We start from the raw sequence: 24,641 nt of genomic DNA on the forward strand, positions 1-24,641 counted from the left end.
CTGGGAAGATGGGTTGGATATTAAGCCACTCTGGAAACTGAATCTCTGTAAGGGAAATGGAGGTCTCCTAACAACTCTCAGCAGCCTTCAAAACAACAGCTCCCATAATACATTGGGGGTGCCATGACGGTTTAAATTGTCATTGTGCTTTAAATATGTGGTGTAAATATGGCCTTGTAGCCTTTTTGGCCTTCCAGGCTTTCCGCTTCCCCCTAAACCTTGGCAGGAATCAAGGCCCAGGAGTTCCCCAAGGTTACATCTCCCAGACTCCTGAAGGCAATAATAATGCTAACAGTTGCACACAGCAATCGCTTGCCTCTGACGTGCCTGTTTACTAGTTTGTCTGGGCAGGTGCTCTATTCTTCGAGAATGCAATTGAGCGGCTGTTTTGCTTCAGCTGATTTCCATCCACAAGCCATTCTGGAGTTCAGAGTGGAGATCATCTTAAACCACTGAGTTCCCCACTTTCACAGTCAATTAGTGATGGCTGCCTAGATGGAGGAGGGCAGGGGATATGGGCTGCCCTTGAGAAAATGTCATACCTTTTTCTGATGTCATAAAATAATAATATCACATCCCAGGCGTCATTACTTTTGCTACCTGGCGCATAAAGACAGACGAGAGCTAGAACTCCGTGGCTGCAGTTTATACACCTGCAGGGTCAATAAAAAAAGAAAAGGAAAAGAAATGCTGTTGTTAGGAAGGGAAGTTGCACTGCTTGGTGCATTTCGGTTGTCAACACAATCTAATAGCATTTTGCTAGGTCTACCTCATGGATGGCTGCTGAAATATTAAAATACAGAGGCAGAGATCTCACCATTGAATATCTCACAAATAAAGATGATGGGGAATGGGCTATAATTTCACTGGGACTAGTTCTAACTCTAGCATTTCTTCCCCACCATTCTCCATCAATTAAGGAGAAAAGGAATTGCATTCAAAAATTATCAAAGAAGAGAAAAACTCTGAGTGAAGGTCTCCTGGGTAGGTCTCCATGCCTACCTTACTTTTGAGATGACCAAGGGATGTTTGTGTCTACAAATCATTATACAAATCACTTCTTTGCAGCCTCCCCAGGTGTCCAGAAATAAATTAAATGCTGTCTCAAGGGGAGACAGCATGACGTAAGTCTCCCACAGGGCTTTTTCCAGATCAGAAAGCATGGACCCCCAAGGCAGGCTGCTGAATGCTAGTGAAATATTTACTGAAAAGCAAAGCTGTCCATGACCATGGAAAGGAGTTGAAAGCAAATGTCCCCTTAATATCAACACCCCCTGCTTTGTTTAATTGAGATGCTAGCATGAAAGAAGAAAGCCAGCAACCTCCAGATTGGAACCTCCGAACATGAGCTCAACAGCGTACCCTCCAAGTGTCCCAATTTTGCAGAGACAGTCCCAGATTTACGAAAGTCATCCTGGCTTCTGATTTGATCCTGGAATGTTCCTATTTTTTTTCTGCCAATGCTGCTGCCACTGAGCTCAGACAGGAGGATTACTGGATGCTTGTATTGAGCGACAGTGGCATCTGTAAGAGAGCATCCCGTTGTCTCTCCATGGCCTCTTCATGGCTGCTGCTGGCCTCCTACCTTGGACAACTCATGGTGGCTGCTGGTGTGTGGGCAAGGAGGAGGAGAGGCTGTCATTGCTGAGGCCCAGCCCTGTGTGATGTGCCAGGATACACAGCCATCCTGGGTGGAAAGAAAGGGGGAGGGGGCAGAGTGCAAGGAGCCTTGATTGATTTATTTTTTTAATGCTTTGTGCATTCACATCTACTCTTGGCCCTTTCCAAAATTTATTTATTGGTGTGTTTTTTTACTTTGGTAAATCTACCAAAGAATAACTTTTTTAAAAAAAATCTGAGGAATGTTGGAGGCTATACAACAGTAAGCTTTTAGGCCACCATTTTTGTGGCAGGCCCCTGCCCACCGGGCATGCAATAAGTCCCTGAAACAAACTATAACAGCTTCCATCATCCTAGACCACTGACCATGCTGGCTGGGGCTGATGGGAGATGGACTCCAACCACAACGGGAAGGTCACAGTTTCTCCCCATCCCTTCTCTATAAGAACAGTAGACTGAGGATCGCTTGTGTTGCAATGCATACACAGGCATAACCAAAATCAGAGAGAATTAAGTTTCATAAGGGGGAGGGGGGAAACAACCCTTTGCAGCCCTCTATCCTTTCCCTCCAATACTGCAATATCTCCCGCTGCTCTCTGCTTGACCCAAGGGAAAAATTCTACACCGGTATCTGGTTCCTCCCCATTATGCTAATTTCTCAGCAAGCGTCATAAAAGTAATTAATTAGATTACACTCAAATGTCTATCTGCAAAACGCAGCGGTGGAAACTTTGTTGTTGTTGTTAGTGACAGAAACCAGGGGAGTGTGCAAGAAAGAACCAGATGAAATAGTGTTCAAGCTTCAGGCAGGCCTTAAAAGCAGACCACCTGATGTGTGTGTGTGTGTAATATATATATATATATATATATATATATATATATATATATATATGTCACCCAGACCTTGTCTCCCTGCTAATGTCATAATCAGCAAGCTGAAGGCCAGGGAGCCGATAATTGTGCTTTATGTTGCTCTTTGTTTAGTATCTGATTCAATACATCTATGTGGACATCGTTCCATCACCTTCTTAGTACTGGAGGTGAAGAAAATCAATGGCAATCAGATTACCTTGTTAACAGAGAGGCTAAAGGGCCAGTGTGTTAAGTTCACAGTGCATCACCTTTCATTTAAAACTTCTCACTTATGGGGGTCCCTTTCCCTCCCTGCTCTCCGTATCCCTTGTACCTCTCTTTTTTATTATTTACCCTTTATGATTATTTATAGTTTGACATCCAGGGAGTTTTCTCCTCCTGCTAGGAAGTGGCTGAATGATTTTGCCCAGAGTTTCATGTGTATTAATACTGGAGATGCAATGTTTAAGGAAATGATGTGGTTAGATTCATCAGTTTGAAATCTTTTGATAAATTTATAAAGTGCCCCCAGTTAACTGGGCAGCAGATTCCTCCCCCACCCCACAAGTTAACTATTTGTTAACATGAAGAGTGCATATAGCAGGTGCCAACAGAGAAGAAACATTCTTCTGTCTCATCCATGAAGGGAAACCTCTTCTAAGAAGGCATTGATTGTGACACCTTCATACATCATCTAAAAATAAATTTGCAAATAGATCTAGGTTCCATCAATTGCAACTAAGGTTTTTTCCATTGCACAACAGCTCTTATAATTAGCCCCTAGATCAGATGTGGGGAATTGTTGGCCCACCCTACACCTACCTTTGTTATTTTTCAAACTTTAATTTATTTTCCCACAAATTGATGGAGAATCACTAAAAAAAATGCAAGTCGTTAATTTTAATTATTTTTCACAGAACTAGCTCCTTTACAAATGATATGGGGAATATATTTTAGAGACTGAGAGCCACATTCCTTTCTGGACAACTTTCTGGGGGCCACATGCTGACAATGGGCAGGGCCAGAGACAAACTGGATGTAAATTCTAGAAGTCTACAGTAGACTGGATTCTACACAAACTCACATACCCCCCTCTATCCTCCATCCAGCAAGGAAGAAGCATTAGCAAAGTTCATTCCAGCCAGGCAAAAACACTCAAGAGAGGGTGCAGGGTAGGGCTGGCAAATGGTGTGTCCTGAGGAGAGGCATTAGCTTGAGGGACAAGTGTATCCTGGAGAGAGTTCAAAGAGCCAAACAGAGAGGCCATTTCACCCCTTGCCCTGAGTTCCCCACATAGCCCCATATAGAGGCTAAGAACCAGCTAACAAAATTACAAAGTTATTAGGGATGGTTCCAAAAGGAATCAGATTCAAGCTGCAACAATTCTTTAGGAGGCAGGATTTCTATAGGTCTGGAGTAACCACCAAGTACAGTTCCGTAGGTGCTTTTGCTCTCTGAACCATGCCACTGCAAAATGACAGACCCTTGAAGTATCCCTATTTTCCACAGACAGTCCTGGTCTAAAAGCCGTTTATGTCAGAAAACCCGCATAATAACTACAACTTGGCTAATTGCACAAAAGCCATCTAAAAACGTGGGCTACTTTCTAGTTCAATGCACCTAATCCTAGTTTGGCAATTTACTAAGATTAATAATGTCTCCCTCCAGGTATAAATGAATCAGAGGGATGTCAAGAAGAAGAAGAAGAAAATGAAAGCTAAAGAAACCACATTTAATTGGAAGGCTTAGCCGGAGCACCCGTCAAATCCTGGAGCTATAAGCCGCGCCAAGATGGTGGCTAGGAACCCAGCCACGAAAATTGCTTGACGGTGTAAGGACTTGCTGCAAAAAGCCCACGACATATTTTTACCATTAGAGAAATCAGAGATTGGCACGCCGGCTTTCTTGTTTGGATATTACATGCATTTAAGAGATTAGATTAATAGCAGCCTCAAAACAGCTGTGTTGTGGCGGGGGATAATCTTTAACTTTGTTATGTTAAGAATTGGCCTGGCCCTTGATGTGGGCTCCCATTTTGTCTTACACACTGAAACTATTCGCGGAGGCGCTTGGGGAAGCCGCAAAAGGAAACCGTGCTTGCCTTGCGTACAGTTTCAAAGACCTCGCCTGCTTTATGGATTTCCTTCCAATTGTAGTAGCAACATTGGCACAGGGAAGAGGGATTTCCCATCGGGCTGGAAAACTGGCAGAGCTGCCGGGCAAATGAGGCACAGGAATATGATTGTTTGATGTTGTTCTCCTGGGAGCGTGTGGGTGTCTTGCCCGGACAGGCTCCCACCCTGCCAGAAGACAATCACACCCGAACAAGAGCTATCAGGATTGTTGAGTCCTGAGAAAATGTCCCATGGAATTGTAATATTTGTTTGTTTATTGCTTGTATAGCCCAGCTTTTCCTCCAAGGAGCGCAAAGGGTTTCTTCCCCTTGGCTCTCCCCCTCCCTTTTTAACCTGTGAGGTAGGTTCGACTGAGAGGTAGTGACTGGCCCAAGGTTGACCAGTGAGCTTCATGGCCCAGTAGGGATTTGAACCCTGGTCCCCCAGCTCCTAGTTCAGCACTCTAACCTCTATGCTACACTGGCTGCCTTGTGTGTACTTACCATTCTTGACTGCTCCTACCCATCTAAGGAAAAGCTGAATACCGTAGCCACAGAAGGAAATTCATGAAAGGGCTTGCCCCATGGGAGAGGTGTCAGTCTCGATGACTGTCTCTTAGCCATTTAACACACTATTCCAAGCATCTTTACAACAATCCTGTAAGGTAGACCAATATTGTGATTATCATTCCTATGTCATAGAGAGAAGAGTGGCTGAGAGACAGTAGCTTGAACTTATGGAAGAAAGGACATTTGAACTATGCTATCCCAAGTTGCATTTTCACTACTACATTGCATTAAATACAATAAATAAATAATGACCGCTCCACGCTTAAAACGGGGGGCGCCCTTTGTGTGGACGCGCGCAGCCCCTAGATCTGGAGTGGCTCCAACAGCATAGGCTTGGTTTGCCTTCCCTCAGGTGGGATACCTGGAGGTCTCCGCCTACCTCAGTCAGTTGTCCAATCCCACCTGGGGGAAGCGTTGCCAAGGAGACCAGGCCAGGTAGGGGAGGGATTACCTGCCCACACAATAGAGGGAGGATCTTACCTGGGAATCCTCACTTGGCTCCAGAGCTTCTCCCACCCAACCCACCCTCAGTTAATGTCTTATTTGCAGGTTAACTTTTATTCACAGGTTTTGCAGGTTAACTTTTCTTCACAGGTATGCGGGCGCTGCTACATTAAGGTCGCTGTTAAAGGGCAGGAAAGGAATTTCCCTGCATTGGCAGGTTTCACCTTTCCCGTAGCAAAACGTCACAACTTTGGCGGTATCAGGCCTTGGGCGGAATCCTTTAGTCCATCTTTCTCTTTGCGGCGGCGATACCAGGGTTCCCCGTTAAAGGGGTTTCTGAAGGGAGGCTTTGACCGTATGCCGAAAGGTCGTCATTGCTCTCCCCTGCGGTGGTGGCGTAACGGGGGCGGCTATCTCTGCTTGAACATATGTTCTCCAGAGCCGGCCCATTCCCCCCCCCACACTGGATAACCCTGATGCTCCCTAGGTCCCCAGCTGGGGACTGGGGAGGGAGAACGCCCAATGCCTGAGCCAAGGTCTACCCACATTTGAAAGTTAATAAAGTTGTGGCCAATTTAATCCCATAGCACGTTGTCATGAGTCGTTCACATGATGGGGGGGGACCGCGTGGGATCTGGGGACTCCGCCTGTCCACGCAAAGGACATATACCTTTGTTGTGGTGGTAGTATAACAGTAGTAGAAGACACGTGGCTTGTGTAAAGAAAGGCTGCAATCACAGAATCAGAATGGTAGAGTTGGAAGGGACCCTGAGGATCATCTAGTCCAACCCCCTGCCATGCAGGGATATGCAGCTGTCCCTTACGGGGATCGAACCTGCAACCTTGGTGTTATCAGCACCACACTCTAGCCAACTGAGCTATCCAATAATTTATGTGAGAATGAGTTCCACTGACCTCAGTAGGACTTATGACTGAATAGACACAGTTAGGATTTCACTGTAATGAATCCATCTAGTCCACATTTATTTATTTATTTAAATTTATAAACTGTTTATTATGATTGATGATTATTTATTCAATTTATATACTGCCCTTTATCAAAAGACACCAGGGTGGGGGACAACATTAAGAACACATTTTTTGGAGCAAAATTGAAAACACAGACACATAATAATAGATAATATAATAATATAACAATAGTTCAATAGTTTTTTTAATTAAAAAAAAATATGAGCATTCCCGTTAGCAGATAATAGTTCTGCAGTTACAAGAACAAACATCGTTTTTGTTTTTAGACAATGCATGGAGTTGTTCCAGTGTCCCAGAAGAAGTATTCATTCCTTTGTGTCACAGAAGATGGAATGCCTCTTATAAGATGGCTCCTACCTACCTCTCGTGAATTTTGTAAACATTTGTGTGTGTATCTAGTGGTACGTACTTTCAGTCTGCTTCCTGATTAAATCCTCTTTACAAAACGAAATGTTTCCTCTTGATCCATCGATCTTAACCAAGCGAACCAACATCGTAACCTCAATTATTCTTGCCACACTCTTTCTTCAGTCTCTCATAATACCCTCAGCCCACTTTGGCCAGGCATACTGGCTGTGGTACCATGTTGTGCAACGGAATGCCAGCTTAGCACTCATTGCCAGCCTAATCTGATGAGTGGATTGGCATGGAGCAAACTCCATGGAACGAGTGGCCCTCTGGGACACTTGGTGACCTATTCTGCAGGAACTGACGTCCCCCGAACTTTATTGTCACCATCCCTTTAATAAGAACCAAATCTCCATCAAGCAACCCAGTGCTTAAGTGCCACCGAGGAAAGGAGCAAGGAAAGAGGAGGGGGGCAGAAAAAAGAAATTCAATTTTAGTGGGGGATGACAGCCTTACCTTTTTGCGCTTAATTGGCCGTATTGTCTCCAAAAGTTAATTGGTTACTTAGTCCAGGTAGTTAGTAAAATGTTTAGCTGCGTCAAAAGCTCAGGCTCCCATTGTTAATGGGGCATGAAATGGAATGTTTGATACTGCAAATAAAATCAGTGATATTCAAGGCTGTTATGGTAGGTAATGCGTTGAAACTGCCATTTAATGGGTCCTGGAAGATTAGGGTAGTGTCAGCTGGAACCGCCCGGTCTCTTTCCTGACATTGTTAGTTGCCTCTTCATTTACTTAACGTCTGTCTGCACTGATTACATAGACATAAAACTCCTTGGAAAAAAACAACAGAGACACGCTCTATTAGCAGTCCAATTAGAACTATTTGCATATTACAGTTCATTTCTGCTTAAGTGAATCCCTAATACAACTTTAGGAGAGGGAGGAGGAGGAAGGGGAAAAAAAAGAAATCTATTGTAATTTAAAGAAGAAAAAGAAGGGAGGAAGAAAGGAAGGAAGGGAAAGAAGGAAGGGAACAACCTCAGAGGTGATGGCTCTACTCTCCTTCCCTGCTTTCCTCTCACTGGATGGGATAAAATTGTGCAGAGCACCATTCCCCCCAAAAAACCAAAACAGGTGATGGAGATGGAGAGAGGTAAGCAAATTGTCTTCGTGTCTTTGATGACACTCTAATATTGGCATTAAAAGAACTAATACTCGCTTTATATGCCTGCCCACCCCCAATCCACCCACCCTAACACACAGGCAAGCTTAAGCGATACTTCGTAATGGTCTATTCTTTAAAAGGATGCGCTAGATCAACCTCAGCCGCTGCTTCCTGGAGCAAAACAGGTAATGTCTTTAGGAATGGCCCTCGTGAGGAGCCGCGCTCAATGCCGCCTGGCTTACCTAAACCATTAGCGAACAGCAGCAAATGTCCCTGATTCCCCCACCGTCCCTCAAGGAGGCGGCACAAGGGTCTTTTGGCATGCTGCATTGTTTGAAACTAACCTGGAAAGTCTTTATAGATGTGCATTTGGTAGCAATGGGCTGTTTCCAGGAGTGTTGTGGGAGATGTCATGTGTGGGCCTTGGTCCCAGCATCCTTCGCATTTCTGGTGATTTTTAAATTTTTAGTTCTAAAGAGGGAACACCATTTCCAGGGCCTCGGGGGGGGGGGGAGAGGAAACTCTCTCCTCTCCGAATGTTTCATTCCATAGGACAGCTGTGCCATATGGAGTGGGTTGGAGGGATTGGGGAGGAGAGTATAACTCAATCTGAAGCAGAATATAACCAGGGGTTTAATTAAGAAGCACATTCAGATTCGATAGATAAAAGAATAGGAATATCCCCCCTCTGCCCCGCGAGTTGGTTAGTTTGGCTCAGAGGTTGTTTAGATTAGCCTAGGGCTTGCTGATCAGAAGGTCAGCGGTTCAAATCCCCGCGACGGAGTGAGCTCCCGTTGCTCGGTCCCAGCTCCTGCCAACCTAGCAGTTCGAAAGCACGTCAAAGTGCAAGTAGATAAATAGGTACCGCTCTGGTGGGAAGGTAAACGGCATTTCCGTGCGCTACTCTGGTTCGCCAGATGCAGCTTAGTCATGCTGGCCACATGACCTGGAAGCTGTACGCCAGCTCCCTTGGCCTATAGAGCGAGATGAGCGCCACAACCCCAGAGTCGCGCGCAACTGGACCTAATGGTCAGGGATCCCTTTACCTTTACTTTAAGGCATGGGTGGTCTCATGTGATGCACTCTGGCTGCCCCTCTTTCCCAACATTGTACCACATGCCAGAGAGGATTTCAGACACAGAGACATCCTCAATTATACCTTCGCCACTAGGGACATAGTCCTGGTTCAGTTGGTGGAATAACAGCCGGTTTGCACCAAGATTTTTGGGCTGGATGCTTAAAATCCACTTTGGATGCTATGGGCACCAACTGTTTAAGTACATAGGAAACTGCCTTATATTGAACCAGACTACTGGTCCATCAATCGGTCCATCAATATTGTTTGCCCTGGCTAGCAGCACCTCTCCAGGCTTTCAGACAGGGTTAGTATTGGGGACCTTCTCCTTCCCTTTTTAAATAAAAATAAATAAAATTTGTTGACATAAGAACATTTAAAATACAATGAAAATGATGAGTATAACAAATAAGAATAAATATAAAAGTAGCAAAATAAAACGTAGATACAGTGGTACCTCAGGTTAAGAACTTAATTCGTTCTGGAGGTCCATTCTTAACCTGAAACTGTTCTTAACCTGAGGTACCACTTTAGCTAATGGGGCCTCCCACTGCTGCCACGCCTCCACCGCATAATTTCTGTTCTCATCCTGAAGGAAAGTTCTTAACCCAAGGTACTATTTCTGGGTTAGTGGAGTCTGTAACCTGAAGCGTCTGTAACCCAAGGTACCACTGTACAGAGGGAAAGAAAGAAAAACAGAAAACAGCTGAAAATACAATGCTGCATTCAACTATCGCATATGAGAAGAAAAAGGTGAGTCAATTCAGTTCTCAATAAACCCTATCCACAAACTTGTCTGCAGAGCAAGTGGTTTAGTGGGCTATTCAGTTGAAAAACTGATACCATGTCAAATAAAAATGCTCTATTTTTGATAAGCCATTCAGGACCCTCCATCTCTATGTTCTGACAGTGCAATGTCCCATACTTTTGCTAGCCACTCCTCTCAGGATGGAGGCGATTTGGACTTCCAGTAAGAGGCCAATGACCATCTACGGCAAGACGCATGAACACAAGAGACCTTTTTCATGCAAATCCTCTGATCTTCCATTGAGCTATGACTCCTCCTCTGAACAGAGGAAGCATTATTTACAACACCAAGTCAGATCATTGGTCCATCTAGCTCAGATCATTGGTCCATCTAACGTTTACACCAACTGCATACCCTGCAAGTGTCTGGGGAAAAATGGGACATCCTGTTTCGGAAGCAGTGTTCTAACACAATTTTGCGTCATAGTCTCCCTCCCCAAGCACTTTTGGGGGGGTCTGTGATCTTGCAAGCTGCCCCAAAACACAATTATTTGGGCACCATGCCCAAAAAAGTGCTTATTAGGGTGGAAATCATGGCACAAAATCACATGAGATCACAGCATACAAAATGACTGCTATTCTCCCACAAGAAAAAAATGGGAAGATGGGGTTCTGGAAGATTGTGTCCTGGATTTTGCCATTGAGGTGTCGGAAGTGACAAGACCTCTCCAGGGTTTTAGGCAGGGGTCTTCCCCAGTCTGACCTGGCGATGTTGCCAATTGAATTTGACAACTTCTAAGGAAATTGTGCACTTTGCCATGGAGTTGCACTCTTTCCCCATTACAGTGGAGGTTGGCTCATTAGGGAAAGTGAGGCACTGACCCAACAGCTTCAGTCTGTGCTAAGCCAGAGCACCTTCCTTGTGGGTGGAGGAACAGAAAAATGTGTGGAAAAGCATACTTTTTTTAAAAGCCGTTTTGTGTTTTTTGGAAAAATTGGAAAAATGCGGCAGGGGAGGGGGAATGGATTGCAAAATATTTTATTTTAGAATGATGAACAAAATGTTTAGGATGTTTTTACTCCCACAATATAGACATTGTTACAGCATGCCCATAGTAAATTCATATATCACTTAGTATTACTCTGTTGACAAACCAGTTGTCCAAAAGTACAGTGTGAATGATTCAGGGAATTTTAGCCACCATGTAAATACAAACTGGTCAGAGCTGAGACTTCTTGTTTTAATTGGACCTTGGCTGCTGTGCGGATTTATTTATGTTGGCTAAAATTAAACAAGCTTTATGACAACAGCATTCTTGGAGTACTTGCTAGTACTTTTTGCACAAAATAGCAGGTCACAAGGCAACAGCATTAACATTTAGGGAGGTGTTTCTTTGGATTCCCCCCCCCCCAGGAGCCTGTTTCTTTGGGAGATTAATAGTATAATATTATAATATAATATAATATAATATAATATCATATCATATCATATCATATCATATCATATCATATCATATCATATCATATATCATATCATATCATATCATCATATCATATCATATATACCACTATTTATAAAAATTAGTCAACTCAGAAATCAGTTAAATATTGTGAAATGGTGTATTTTTAATTTCATACATAACTACACCAGTGTGGTGTAGTGGTTAAGAGGGGTAGATTCGTAATCTGATGAACCGAGTTCGCTTCCCCGCTCCTCCACATGCAGCTGCTGGGTGACCTTGGGCTAGTCACACTTCTCTGAAGTCTCTCAGCTTCACTCACCTCACAGAGTGTTTGTTGTGGGGGAGGAAGGGAAAGGAGAGTGTTAGCCACTTTGAGACTCTTTAGGGTAGTGATAAAGCAGGATATCAAATCCAAACTTTTCTTCTTCTTCTAACTCTGACAGAATAGAAAAAGTTTTCAGCAGGTATATAAAGTTGAAACAAATGGAACCTGCTAATTCTCAATCGACAGGTTATTCTACATCATCCCCCCCCCCCTCGATACATACAGATAGTCGAATCCCTGGCATTTCCCCCTCATTGATTAACCATCACAGTGACCTTTACAGACCACCCAATAATTGGCACTATTAGCTAGCAATAAATAGATTCCATTATTCCATAAGAAATATTCCACTTTTTTATTATTCTAATTATTTGCAGAAGAGAATGCTCGTTAAAGAGCCCGGCCACCTTTGATCAAAGCTATGCATATCTAAGGAACTGTGACTCTTATTATGCACAGTCTTGGATGAGAAGAGGACAAGTCATAAACACAAATATTCTTACACAGCCAGGTCTCTGATGCTCCTGTTTGCCAATTACCGTAATGCTGATGACATATCTAGTTTAACGCACACCACATTAAAACCAGTCTCACCACCCTCCCTCTTTCTCCAGCAAAATCTAATTACACCAAACCCGAGCACTCAATCAAACCTGTTATTCTGTGGCTAAACAGCCCCAGTGTTAATGCAATTTGAGGAGATCCGGGCCATGACTGGGGAATGTTATGTATTAACAATATCTAATAGGAGCTCCCGTAGGTAAATGAATATGCTAACAAGCAAGGTCGCTGCTAAATCTAATATCTTTAAGCTGTTTAATTCCAAACAGCCCCTTAATAAATCAATTGACCGGGATAGCTGATGCCCCTATCAATTATTCAAGAGGACAAATAAATATTTCAGATGATTTGATAGGAAGGCTAGCTCGGACTCACGGAAAAAGCTTTGCATTTCATTAGCCCCGTCACTGAAAGTTTTATAGGATGCTGAACAGTTGTGGTTCTCTGCAGTTAAAAGTGGAATCTCAATGGTGAGCGGAGGAAGTAGCTGCACAGACTTCAGGCCAGTGTGAGTAATAAGCCTCTAAGCCACACAGACCCAGCAGCCATGGGAGTTGAAAAGCACAAAGGGACCCTGGAAGTCTGAAGGAGGCACCTAGGTCCTCTCACCACTTGTGTAGCTCTCAGGCAGAAGGAATGGTTGGTTTGTGTGCTCTCCAGCTCCACCACCAAGATAATGGCTAGAATGGTGTCTGGACCAAGTGATCTGGGAGGTCTGTGGAAGCCCAAGTCCCGCAGACTCAGCTCCCCAACCTAAGCAACTTGTCAGACACAGGTTCTGCTCTGCAGATGTCTGAACCTGGCCTTCCCTCCCTCTGGCTTGATGCTTTTGTTAAGGGAAGGAATTGCCTGTGTGCAGCATGTCAGCTGTCTCTCACCCTTTGGATCTGCAGCAGCAGCAATGGGGGTTGATATGCTGAACTGTGGTACCTTCCCACCTCTGCCCACCTTGACCTCTAGCTTTGGACAATGATCTGTCTTTGCCCTCATAGGAATATGTATCCAACAGCGTCAGACAATTGGTCCACCTGTCTACTCTAACCTGGCAGCGGTTCTCCTGGATCTCAGACTGAGCTCTTTCCCATCAATTGCTGGTACTCAGTTTGTTAACTGGATATGGCAGGGATTGAACCTGGCATCTTATACCAGAGCTGGGTGAATCTAGTTCCATTCTGTGCCATATTTGCTTGTTGATTTTACCCACAATTCTGCCTGTTTGGTTTATGCATTAATTTAAGTATGGATATTGGTATGTATGTACATAAATACATATTTTTATATGAATTAAAACTTCCAAGAATGGTGCTTTAGGAGAAACAACTGGAACATCCAAACTGTTCCATACTAGGAGGCGGTTGCAAGTTCTAGATCAGGCTTCCTCAACCTCGGCCCTCCAGATGTTTTGGCCTACAACTCCCATGATCCCTAGCTAGCAGGACCAGCGGTCAGGGATGATGGGAATTGTGGTCTCAAAACATCTGGAGGGCTGAGGTTGAGGAAGCCTGTTCTAGATCTTGGAACAGCATGCTGGGATTTTGTGGGCATTATATTAAATTTCCCACAATGCCCCCAACATGACATGATTACTACAGTGGTTCTCAATTTCTCTGTCCTTTAAGGAATTTTCTTGAAGGTCAGTTAGATGGTTTCAAAATTAGGTGGCCACTGGCAGGTGTAGGCAACGCTACCAACAGGGTAGATGCATATGCCCTTTGAGTGAATAAATTACAGGTGACCTTAATTTTGACCAAAAGCAGTGTCTACAGCCAATGAGTTCATTTGTTTTTTAGTCTACATGATTTGGAGAACTTTACAGTTGCAAGTTTTGATAATATGAAGTTCAGGGGGGGGGATGTTGAATTTACTCTTAGGTTGTCTTCTTAGGTGTGTGTGTGTGTATGTGTGTGTGTGTGTGTGTGAGAGAGAGAGAGAGAGAGAGAGAGAGAGAGAGAGAGAGAGAGAGAGAGAGAGATTTGTATTCTAATGGCTATTGGCTACAAACAATTATCATCTGCTTGACTGAAACCACTGTAATTAAATTACACTGGCTTGGCTACATTCATACCATCCATGGAAAGCACTATGATGGCTTTCCCCAAATAAATCTGGGAAGCATAGTTTTTTTAAAGAGTGCTAAGAGTTGTTAAGAGAGCTCTATTTGTCTCCCAGGGGTACAATCCCTAGAGTGGTTTAACAAGCAATTCCTCTTTTCAGGGAACTCTGCAATTTGTAGCTCTCTGAGGGCAGACGCCTAAGAACCCCCGGCACCCTTAACAAACTCCAGCTTCTGGAAATATTTGGGGAAAGCAATGGTTGATAAACGTGCTATCAGAGTGCTTTAAAGGCATGGTGTGAATGTGGCTCTTGTCTGGTCAACGGAGGTCTTAATTTCAGCCTGGTGAAGCTGAGGATCTTGGCAGCAGAGTCATCTTAGAATCATAAGAATCATCGAAATCAATTTCAGTGGGTTTTGGGGACCTCTTAGACACCTCCACCCTGGGTCCAGTTTTTAGGTTACAGCTGCCCAAAGCCCCAGTCTGACAGTTATGTTACTTGCCTTTCCAGCTGATGGTTGATCATTAAGCGACTCTTGTAAATTGCTCTGGGATACCTAAGACAGGAAAGCTCTATGTTCTAAGTGCAAAGTATAACTCTGTAAGTGCAAAAGTATTATCGTTGCATCGGGAGGAGGGGGGATCGCTGATCATAGATAACACTTGGCTTATTATAAAATCAATAGAGATAAAGTTATAACACAAAGAGAGAGAGGGAATGTACCTGCCATTGGAAGGAACAAAGAGGGAAGAAGGTCCCCAAGGAAGCTTCTCATTTAAGAGTGTGCAAATTTGTCTGCCTCTTTGATGGATCCATTTATGCCGGTAATAGAGATTAAAAGTCAGTGATTACTTGAATGAGCATTCGAGCTTACATACAGAGAATTCTGCTTCTGTGTTTCATGGGGTAAGCACCTGAACAGTGAACCCCCAGAACAGTGTATACAACTCACATCCTCCCTGACTGTTGGCTGTTCTGGTTTGGGGTGATGGGAGTTGGAGTTCAATAACCTCTTGAGGGACATAGCTTTGTTGCCCCAGCACTATCCTATACCAGCTTTCAGAATATGGCTCAAGGATGAGACCCCAAAACAAACCAAGGTACCTAATTAGTCAATATCAGAGACAGACGGTACTTGGAATGAACTTGCTCAGTTTGATGAAGTTCCATGAATTAGCTGAAAGAATTCTGAACTTTACCTGAAAGTGAACCTGAAGGTGGATGAAGCTTGCTTTGGCTTAGAACTGTGAATGGTTTTAAGTTCATTTTCTTGCATTTATTTTTTTTAACCCTGCAGACAATTTGGGCTTTTAGCCTTTAATATCATAATTGTTTGGAAAAATAAATCAAGCAATTCCATTGTGTGTGTGCTTTTAATGCTTTCTTAGTCTTCCTTGGTATATCTTATATTTCTCTAAAACAGCTTGTAACATTCTGAATGCTAATGTTTGTGTGCATGTGTGTGCATGCGCTTAGGATCATTTGTATGAATTTGAATTGAGCTGTGAACTGAACTAGTTCTTTTTCTAAAGGCATGAACATGAACTGGGATTAGTTCCTTTTTGGACACTCTGAACTTAAACTAGAAATAGTTCCTTTTGAAAATGAATTTACCATGCTCTGGATGTAGGGATATAGGTACAGACAGATTATTAGATTTTATGAGCTCGTCTTTCTCAACAGTAGGATTTTCTTTGCCTCTCAGAGGCAATTTTAAAAAGAAGTTTGTCAAAAGAGTATTTTTGTACGGCAACAAGGGAATTTGTTCCCTGGTGTTTAATGAATGTTGAGAGGAGATTCGAGGGGACACACGCTTGCTGAGAACATAGATCTACAACAGATAAGTGCAGTACTTTGTTTGCAAAGGGATATTACACTGAAAATCCTGTTAGCAATCAGACAATTTGCTGGCTGGCTATCATCCACTCTTGCTTAGATGCAATAATGCCCACAGGCAGCAGAGGATGGTACATTAACTTACAGAAGCCATAATGATATATTGCCCTGGCACCCCAAGATCAATAGCTCTCCCCTCTTTCTGAATACACTGGGATCTGTTGTTGCCTTTACTAAGCTACCCTTATATGATTTGGGACTTAAGTTCATTTATTTGACTTAAGCATTTGTTTCTTGCCGCCCTCATTGCACTGACTCCCAGCCATGTCACACACCCAGCTGTCCAATCGTCATGGCCGGGGGCATGGTTGGAAACTGTTTAAACCATGGTGTGGCCAGGGAGCTTCCTCCTTTCGCCTCCTCACCAGACCGCCCAGCCCACATGCCCCAACCTAGCTGTGGACAAATGTCAGCCACCATATTGGTGGGGCCGGGTAGGAATTTTTCCACTTGGCAAATTGGCACCAGCCATTTGGTTTTCCCCTACCTTGTAGCAATCATCACAACTTTGTAAGGTTAGATGGTTAGGCATTGGGTAAGCCTGGTTCATGGGAGGGGAGGCTGTTGCCTCTGCCTGCCCCTCCTCGGTAATCATATCCTGTTCAAGGGATACGGGGGTGTGGATCCTGTCCAAAGCCTGGACATGGCCTAGGGCCATAGGTGTCAACTTTTCCCTTTTCTTGCGAGGAATCCTATTTGGAATAAGGGAATTTCCCTTTAAAAAAGGGAAACGTTGACAGCTATGGCTAGGGCCATGCCATGACCCCAATGGGGACCCCATGGGGTGTCCGAATTTGATGTATGTCATAGGGCTCCCCCTACTGGTGGTTTGCACTTAGTGAGACACTCTGCAGATGGGCAGAAGTCAGGATATAGCCTGGTTTCACCCAGTGCCTAAGCCAAACCGCTCACATCTGTAACCAATAAAGTTGTGGTCTAATTTATCCCATAAACCTAAATATTCATGCCCGTGCATTTAATATCTAAAGGAACTGTGGGGCCTGGGGCTTTGGCATGCAAAAATATGAAGCTGGGTAGCCATTATGTCATGAAATAAGGGGTTGCTGTTGCTCAAACCAGGAAGCTGACTGACTGACTTCAATCCAGTCACTATATCTCAGCCTAACCTGCCTTGCAGGGTTGTTGTGACCATGATGAGACGGGGAAGAAGAAATGTGTGCAATGCTCTGAGCTCTTTCATGGGTAACCAGTAAGAAATTGTGCATTTTTAAAAGTTCCCATTCCTTACATAGGATGCCCTGCTTTGAAGAAGTCGGTTCTGTGTTTGAAGGGGTGTCACAGGACAGTCCTGTAATGAGTCCTCTTTTTGAAGTCTGCTTTAAAAAGAAAGAACCATAAAAAGGGAGAACAAGACCCTTGATATTGTCCATCAACAAGCTGCCAAAAAAATCAAATATCTTTAATACGGTCAGTGACCAGGAAGCAATTTATAAAATATGACATTAAGAGTAGTATTGTGCTACAAGTAGCAGTAAAAATATGGCTGCACATCAACAAGCTGCATATGGGAATCAGATGAAGTAGGTACCCTGGTCACCTGACCACCTTCTGGTTCCCCACTGTGGTGAGATGTGTTTCGATTTAAATTATAGCAAATATTTCTAAATCTGCATAAGTTTGTGTCCTCTTTTGCTCATCCTTTTTAGTGATATATATCCTCTCTTTTTTCCTTTTTTTTTGGGGGGGGATATTTTAGGCTCCCCCTGAAGAAGACAGTTAGAGGAAGCTTGAGGGGTCCTGTAGAGCCTCTGAAGGTGCTTTCTTCCCTTCCACAATCTCTGCTGATTTTCTGTCTTTCTGCCCAACTCCTAGGGACAATTAGCTGTTGAAAGAAAGATAAGATGAGTGGAGATAAATTACTGATGGAGTTTGCCTGCGATTCCCTTCAGCTTTCTCTGATAGTCTCCAGGAGACCCTTCAGAATTTTCTGCGGTGACAGCCTGGCTCACATATCTAAAGCACCAAGTGTAATGTGATGCTAGGGAATAAGATCATTGCATTAATATCTACATTTTTCAAAACTTTATTTTTTAAAAGCAACCCTTAAAGACTAACTGTGACAAAAGGGAAAAGACACACAACCATATGCGGCATCACAAATGAAAGCAGATCCTGGAAGCTGCATACCCTCCAACATTTCTCTGATGAAAATAGGGACATTCTATTTAACAACAACATTTTTATTTATACCTGCCTATCTGATTGGGTTGCCCTAGCCACTCTGAATAGCTTCCAACACATATAAAAACAGGATAAAACAAGAAACATGAAACAACTTCCCTATGCAGGGCTGCCTTCAGATGTATTCTAAACATTGTATAGTTACTTGTCTCCTTGTCTTGGGGGTCACATAACTCCATAACCTCCAACATTTCTCCGGTGAAAATAGGGACGTCCTAAGGAAAAGCTGGACATTCCAAAATCAAATCAGAAACTGGGATGGCTTCTGTAAATCTGGGACTGTCCCTGGGAAATAGAATCACTTGGAAAATCTGGAAATTCGCTGGGTATGGCGCTCCTGCTATGCTAGCTTCCTGGTAGGTGCATCGCTCTTGCTTACCAGGAGGGAGTGGGGATCGGAAGTGATGGTTAGTGCTGTGCAAACATACAGGCAGGAAAGCCAGATTGGCTCCACCCATGCATTTGAATCACAATCACCTCCCTGCCATTTCACCTCTCCAAATAAGCAACAACAACCCACCTGCTAGTATTCTAAAATAGTGCCTCTGCCCTATTCGGTGACCTGCTTCTGCTTCTAACCGCTCAGACTATTTGTCCAAATATCCCAGTATTAACTTCTCAGATTGATAGTGGATCTCTAGGGTCTTTCACATTGGCTGATCATTTTGTCAATGGAGAAGCGGGAGTGGAACTTTGGCTCTTCTGCATACAGATGGCCAACTCTCTCCTTCCCTTGACCATCAGCTATGCTGGCCAGGGATCATGGGAGTTGGAGTCCAGCAACATCAGGTGTGCCTGAGACCGCCCATCCCTGAGTTACCTCTTTAAAGGCGAATCCCAGCACTTTGAACTGGACCTGGAAACGGATTGGGAGCCAGAATTGATGGTGAAACCCCTAAGTGATGTGAATATGCCCCCATCCACACTGCATGGTCCCACACACATTTAAACAGTTGTGGCTTTCCCCAAATAATTCTGGGGACTGGAGTTTGTTAAGAGTGCTGAGAGGCATTAGGAGACTCCTGTTCCCCTCACATAACTACATTTCCCAGAGTTCCCAAAGAAGAGTTCCCAAATAGCTCTGAAATTCTAGCTCTGTGGGAAAATTAGGGGTCTCCTGGCAACTCTTAGCAAGTTACATTTCCTAGGATTCTTTATGGGGAGATATTACAGTTGAAATGGATATGAAGGTGCTTTAAATGAATAGTGCAGTTGGGGCCTATATCTCCCAGACCCTCAAATTAATATTTCTACCCCTTTTCAGACCACCTTACGTTTCCAGGCCTTTTTTAGAGGCAGCCCTGTGCATAAACTGATTAAAAGAAAAACTGTGATTTCAGTCAAGGAAAACAATACCACCACCACAAACCTGCTCAGAGTAGTATAGGCAGATACAAGTTACTGATGTCTTTCATCATACACCAGTTTAACTCATACCTAAAATTGGTAAACATCCTGCAGATTCATGGATGTATGTGTAAGATTGGGATTAAGTTGCTGTGCTTTAAAAGAAGAAGAAGAAGAAGTGCTGTGCCCTTTAAGATGTAAATCTATTGAAATCCAGACCTAGTGAGTGCCGGGGTCACTCTGCTTATTACTTTATGACATTTCCAGATGAAAGGTGCATTGGGGGCTCACATTAATTTGCTTTATGTTTGACTAGAAATGCTTCCCATCGCTATTAGAGCACATTCCACTCTCTCTTCATTTTGGAAGGCTTGTCAGTCATTTGAGAATGATATGCCCTGCGTCTGGGATGAATAAGCCCATCATATATTAGACGCAGCCCTGTTCTCAGGAGGAAAGGAGGCAAAGGGAGGAGAAACAATGCAGAGATGGTGTTGAGGAAGCAGAAATAGCCTCTTCCAAGTCCAGAATTTGCTCCTGTTAGTGGAAGTGATTCCTCTGCCTCCCCACCTAAAGGACCTCTTTCTAGAAGTCTATCGCTTCATGCTCCCAAGCAGGGAGGGAGAAAGCTGATATCGATTGCCTTGTAATGAGAAGCCACCTGATTCATACTTCTCAATCTAATGTGTGAACTGAAAACAAATCCGTCCTTTGAGATTCACACTTCTGTTATTAATTATTATTATTATTATCATCATCATTAAATTTGTACTTGCAAATTTAGCAGAGAAAAGGAAGGAGGAAAAGGTGGAAGAATTAAAAACATTAAAATAAGGGGAAAGAAACAATATATAAACAACAGTAACAGTAATGAAAGAAACATCTCAGTTCACATTATGGATACAACAACCATCAGAACACACATTTTAAGTTGAACATAGAATTTAATTTAAACCCTCTAGATGCCCTCCATGTATCCAGAACAAATTGACATCGACTTGAAATATACTCAGCTGTAGCTGGAACCATGATGTCCTCAGATGGTTGTGCAATGGATGTAGTGGTCAGTCTTCTTGGCTTCCTGTGCTTTATTTAATCTGACAGGTAAAACATCCCGTGAGACTTTTTCAGATCAGGAAGCCTGGGCAGCCTGGGAGACTGAACAGTGTTTAAGAAATGCATAATGAAAAGAAAAGCACACATACCACCCTTGGTCACTGAGCAAGGATAAGGTGAGTTCAACTTGCACACCCACCAAAATGCTGACAGAATTCAAAAGCATCCTGCAAATGGGACAGAAGAACAGAAGTCTCTTTTGCAGGGAAAGAAAAGGGGTTTTTTTTGGGGGGGGGGGATGAAGGACAGGTTTTGGCACAGCACTAATCTGTTGCAATGACAGCAGATCAGCTCTCCTTCCAAGGAAGAGCTGGAAAGTGATGATTCCTGCCGACATGAAAGTATCCCTGGGAAGATGTCATCTAACGATAGAGAGGGAGTAAGGATCCAAATTGCAAAGTTTCCTCTTTTAAAGAACGTAGTCTTTAAGAAGCTGTTTTACCCCGTAAGCTTCTATGGGTTGCAGTACACATGGATCATCTACAACAGGGAGTGTTAAAGAATTTTAAACTATCAATCAGAACCTGGATTTTCACCTTTTCTACAAGGGTACATTTTTTGCAGATGGATGCCAGCCGGGTGTCAAAAACTGCCATTATAGAAAAAGTAACCTGAGGATTTATTTTTGCAAGTTCAATAGGGTTTTTCAATTTTTGTGCTAATTTTGCCCCAGAACAATTATTTATGTATACTGTAGCCCATCAGATCTGCTGCTGTTATGCCAATTTTTTATTTTGATGTGTCAATATTTTAAGGTTTTTTTAAAAAATAACATTCATCACCAGAGCTGTATACTTCACGCTGTACCGGCACACATTAATATATGCATTTCTATTTTGATATGTGTGTATCGTACCCATATGTTTCAATTTCCACATTGATTGTGTGTGTGTGTGTTCAAAATCATAAACAACATTTCCTAGAAACTGATGAAGGATGCTTAATTTATATGTTGCACCTAACATGGCCCAGGCAATGACTCTTATGACAAGGTGTCAGAGAATCTGTTAAATTCAGCCTTGGGCACCCACGAAACTCACCTACCATGTCAGCTCCCTACTTATCACAGGTGTGTGAAGGAAGCTGCAAGGTGCAGTGTGAAGCTGGCTTCTTGGGAAAGTGAAGAGTCCCTTTAAACTGGCATTCCTTCCAAAACACTGAATGGGGAAAGTTTGCCACCAGCTGAAATACCCATTCAGGAGCTTCCTGGTTGGGGAGATTGGTCAGAGCCTAGTGTGAGATTGCTGCTAATCTTCCTTGCTTCTTCTTTGCAGGCTACTCTTTTTTATACGGGGCAGGGGATTTCATGCTGACTAATCTTTCAGTTTCTCCTGGTTTCTCATTGTTCCAATCTTAAATTCATTCCCCACATTTGCTCATTTTTTAAAAAAGTCTTCATTTAAATTCATCAGCATTTAGGTGCAAATTTCTCCGAATGTACACATTTTTGTATTCAATCTTGTCGTGTTTTTGCAAGCATTTCCCCTTAATGCAATGCATACACTAAGGTTGCCAGATTTCTTTAAAAGGATCCAGGGACACTTTTTTTTTGAAAGGAGAAAAAAGAGTTATTAAAAATGTTTTTTAATAAAAAAGTAATATCTTCTCTTCTGTAGTCTCCTCTGTTGCGCGGCCTTCCTCTGGGAAGGCCTGCTCTCTTGGAGCACTAGCCACCATGGAGTAGGCTCAGGTCAGGCCTGGGCTTGTCAATGTGTCCTTGCCCTCCTGGTGCTCTCTTACCACTCCTCAGCAGCAGAGGCAGCAGCGGCGCGGTAAGGTCGGGGCTCCCCTCTTTTTTCTCCTCTCTCTCTCTCTCCCCCCTTTTCCTTTTCCTTCTCCTCTCCTCCTTTTCCTTTCATTGGCTCTGGGGGTTGTACTGGCCCCGGAGCGCCACTGGGCAGTTGGCTGGGTGGCCAGGCACTCTCACCTCTGGCTCGATTTGGGTCATGGGGGGGTGCTCAGTGGTTTCCCCAGTTGACACGCTGGGCATCCCCATTTCCCCCTCGGCATTGGCAGTGGAAGTCCCAGCAGCCCGGAGCCAGCCTGGTAGCGCAGTTGGCTCTGGCTGGCTTCAGGAGCTGCTTGCTGCCATTGCGCCCACCATTTTGCCTCGCCAGAAGTCCCCATATGATGTGTATTGTGCCATTGAAACAATCACACAACATTCATTCCCTACAAATAAATCTACAACACTTAAATTGTCCAGGAACATTAAATGAAATCTGGGGACATTCCGGGGATGGATTTTGTCTGGGATTTTGTCTGTAAATCCGGGGACTGTCCCCAGGAAACGGGGACATCTGGTAACCATAACTTACACAGTACTTGGCTGAGGAACTACATTGCAAAATTCATGGCAGTGTAAGTTTCAGTGGATAGTTGTGTTTAGTTCACATATTGTTTTGGAACCCGCAAATTAAGTAGGTTCATCTTCAAATACAGATTGAACTGAATTTCCTCCCCATTTCTTACTGAGGCCACAAGCCTGTGATGCTGCCACTTTCCCTATAATTCCATGCTCAGCTGTGTTTGCATCCTGTTGGATTGGCTGGAGCAAGGAAATATGGTCCCACCATGAAACCTCACACTATACATTATTTTCAGGCTATGAATCAGGCATACACCCCCTCTCAAAAAAATCTGCATTATAGGTTTGGAAATTAATGAATTTCTCGATAACATTCATTAATTACACTTGTTGACAAGACGTCAGAGTTCCTTCTTTTTCCTTTTTCCTCCCGCCCCCCGCTTGCTAATTCCATCTCTTCCTCTCTTCTCAATTAAACATATGAAAGCATGCCCCTCCCCATACAGAAAGCAGCTTTTAGATTAATCATATTATCTTAAGGTTCTGAATCTCAGTGCCTGCATGACCTTTCTTCCGTTAGAATCCATTATCTTAAACTATCACAATAATCCTGGCTTTAGGGAGGAGGAGAGGAAAGCAGGAATCAAACCTAATAGATGGCAAATAAGATTAATGCATGATCTAAGTACCGATTACACTTGGGTCTGCCCTTGAACACCCAGGTGTAACCTTGAAATTCACATCCACTAAAGATGCCGCAATTAGATTGAAAGTCCCAGAAGACCTCAAAGGGCAGCTGGCCAAACTCCCCCCCTCCCAAACACACACACATACTACACACTACTCCCCAGTGAGCTACCTCTGACTATAGCTTGTGGGATTTTATTTTTGACAATACAACTCTCTCCACGTTTATACATCGAACTATTAAACCTTTTCTGCTTGCAGATTGTTTTCCTTTAAAAAACAAAACAAGCATTATTTCCAGATCCTTCCTTTTTCGTTCCTTTGCAAGGAACGACCAGCCAAGGGGCTCTCTGAACTTTAGCAGGGACCTCACAAGAGGAGAAAGTTGTTTTCAGAACCCATTCTAACTCTAGCATAGAAAACAGAGATATTTTCTTTAGAGGCTGACACATGGTCCAAGCCAAAAAAAAAAAAAAAAAAAGGGTTCCATGTGCTTTATCTTCCAAGGTCCTTGTTTTCAGAGCTGGATACCCAGAGCCCTGAGAGAAGAGCTCTGTGATAAGCAAGTTTTTGGCATGAGCAAACTTCAATGCTATGTGTGAGGTATGTTCCAGGAAGACTGCTAGTGAGATCTGCATGACCTCCACTCCCCAAAAGTGCCAGATATATTCCTGCAGGGTTCTGACATTGCTTGAAATCTTTGTTGTTGTTGTTTAGTCGTTTAGTCGTGTCCGACTCTTCATGACCCCATGGA

This window comes from Podarcis bocagei (assembly GCF_964188305.1).
Source record: "Podarcis bocagei genome assembly, chromosome: 14".
NCBI lineage: Eukaryota > Metazoa > Chordata > Lepidosauria > Squamata > Lacertidae > Podarcis > Podarcis bocagei.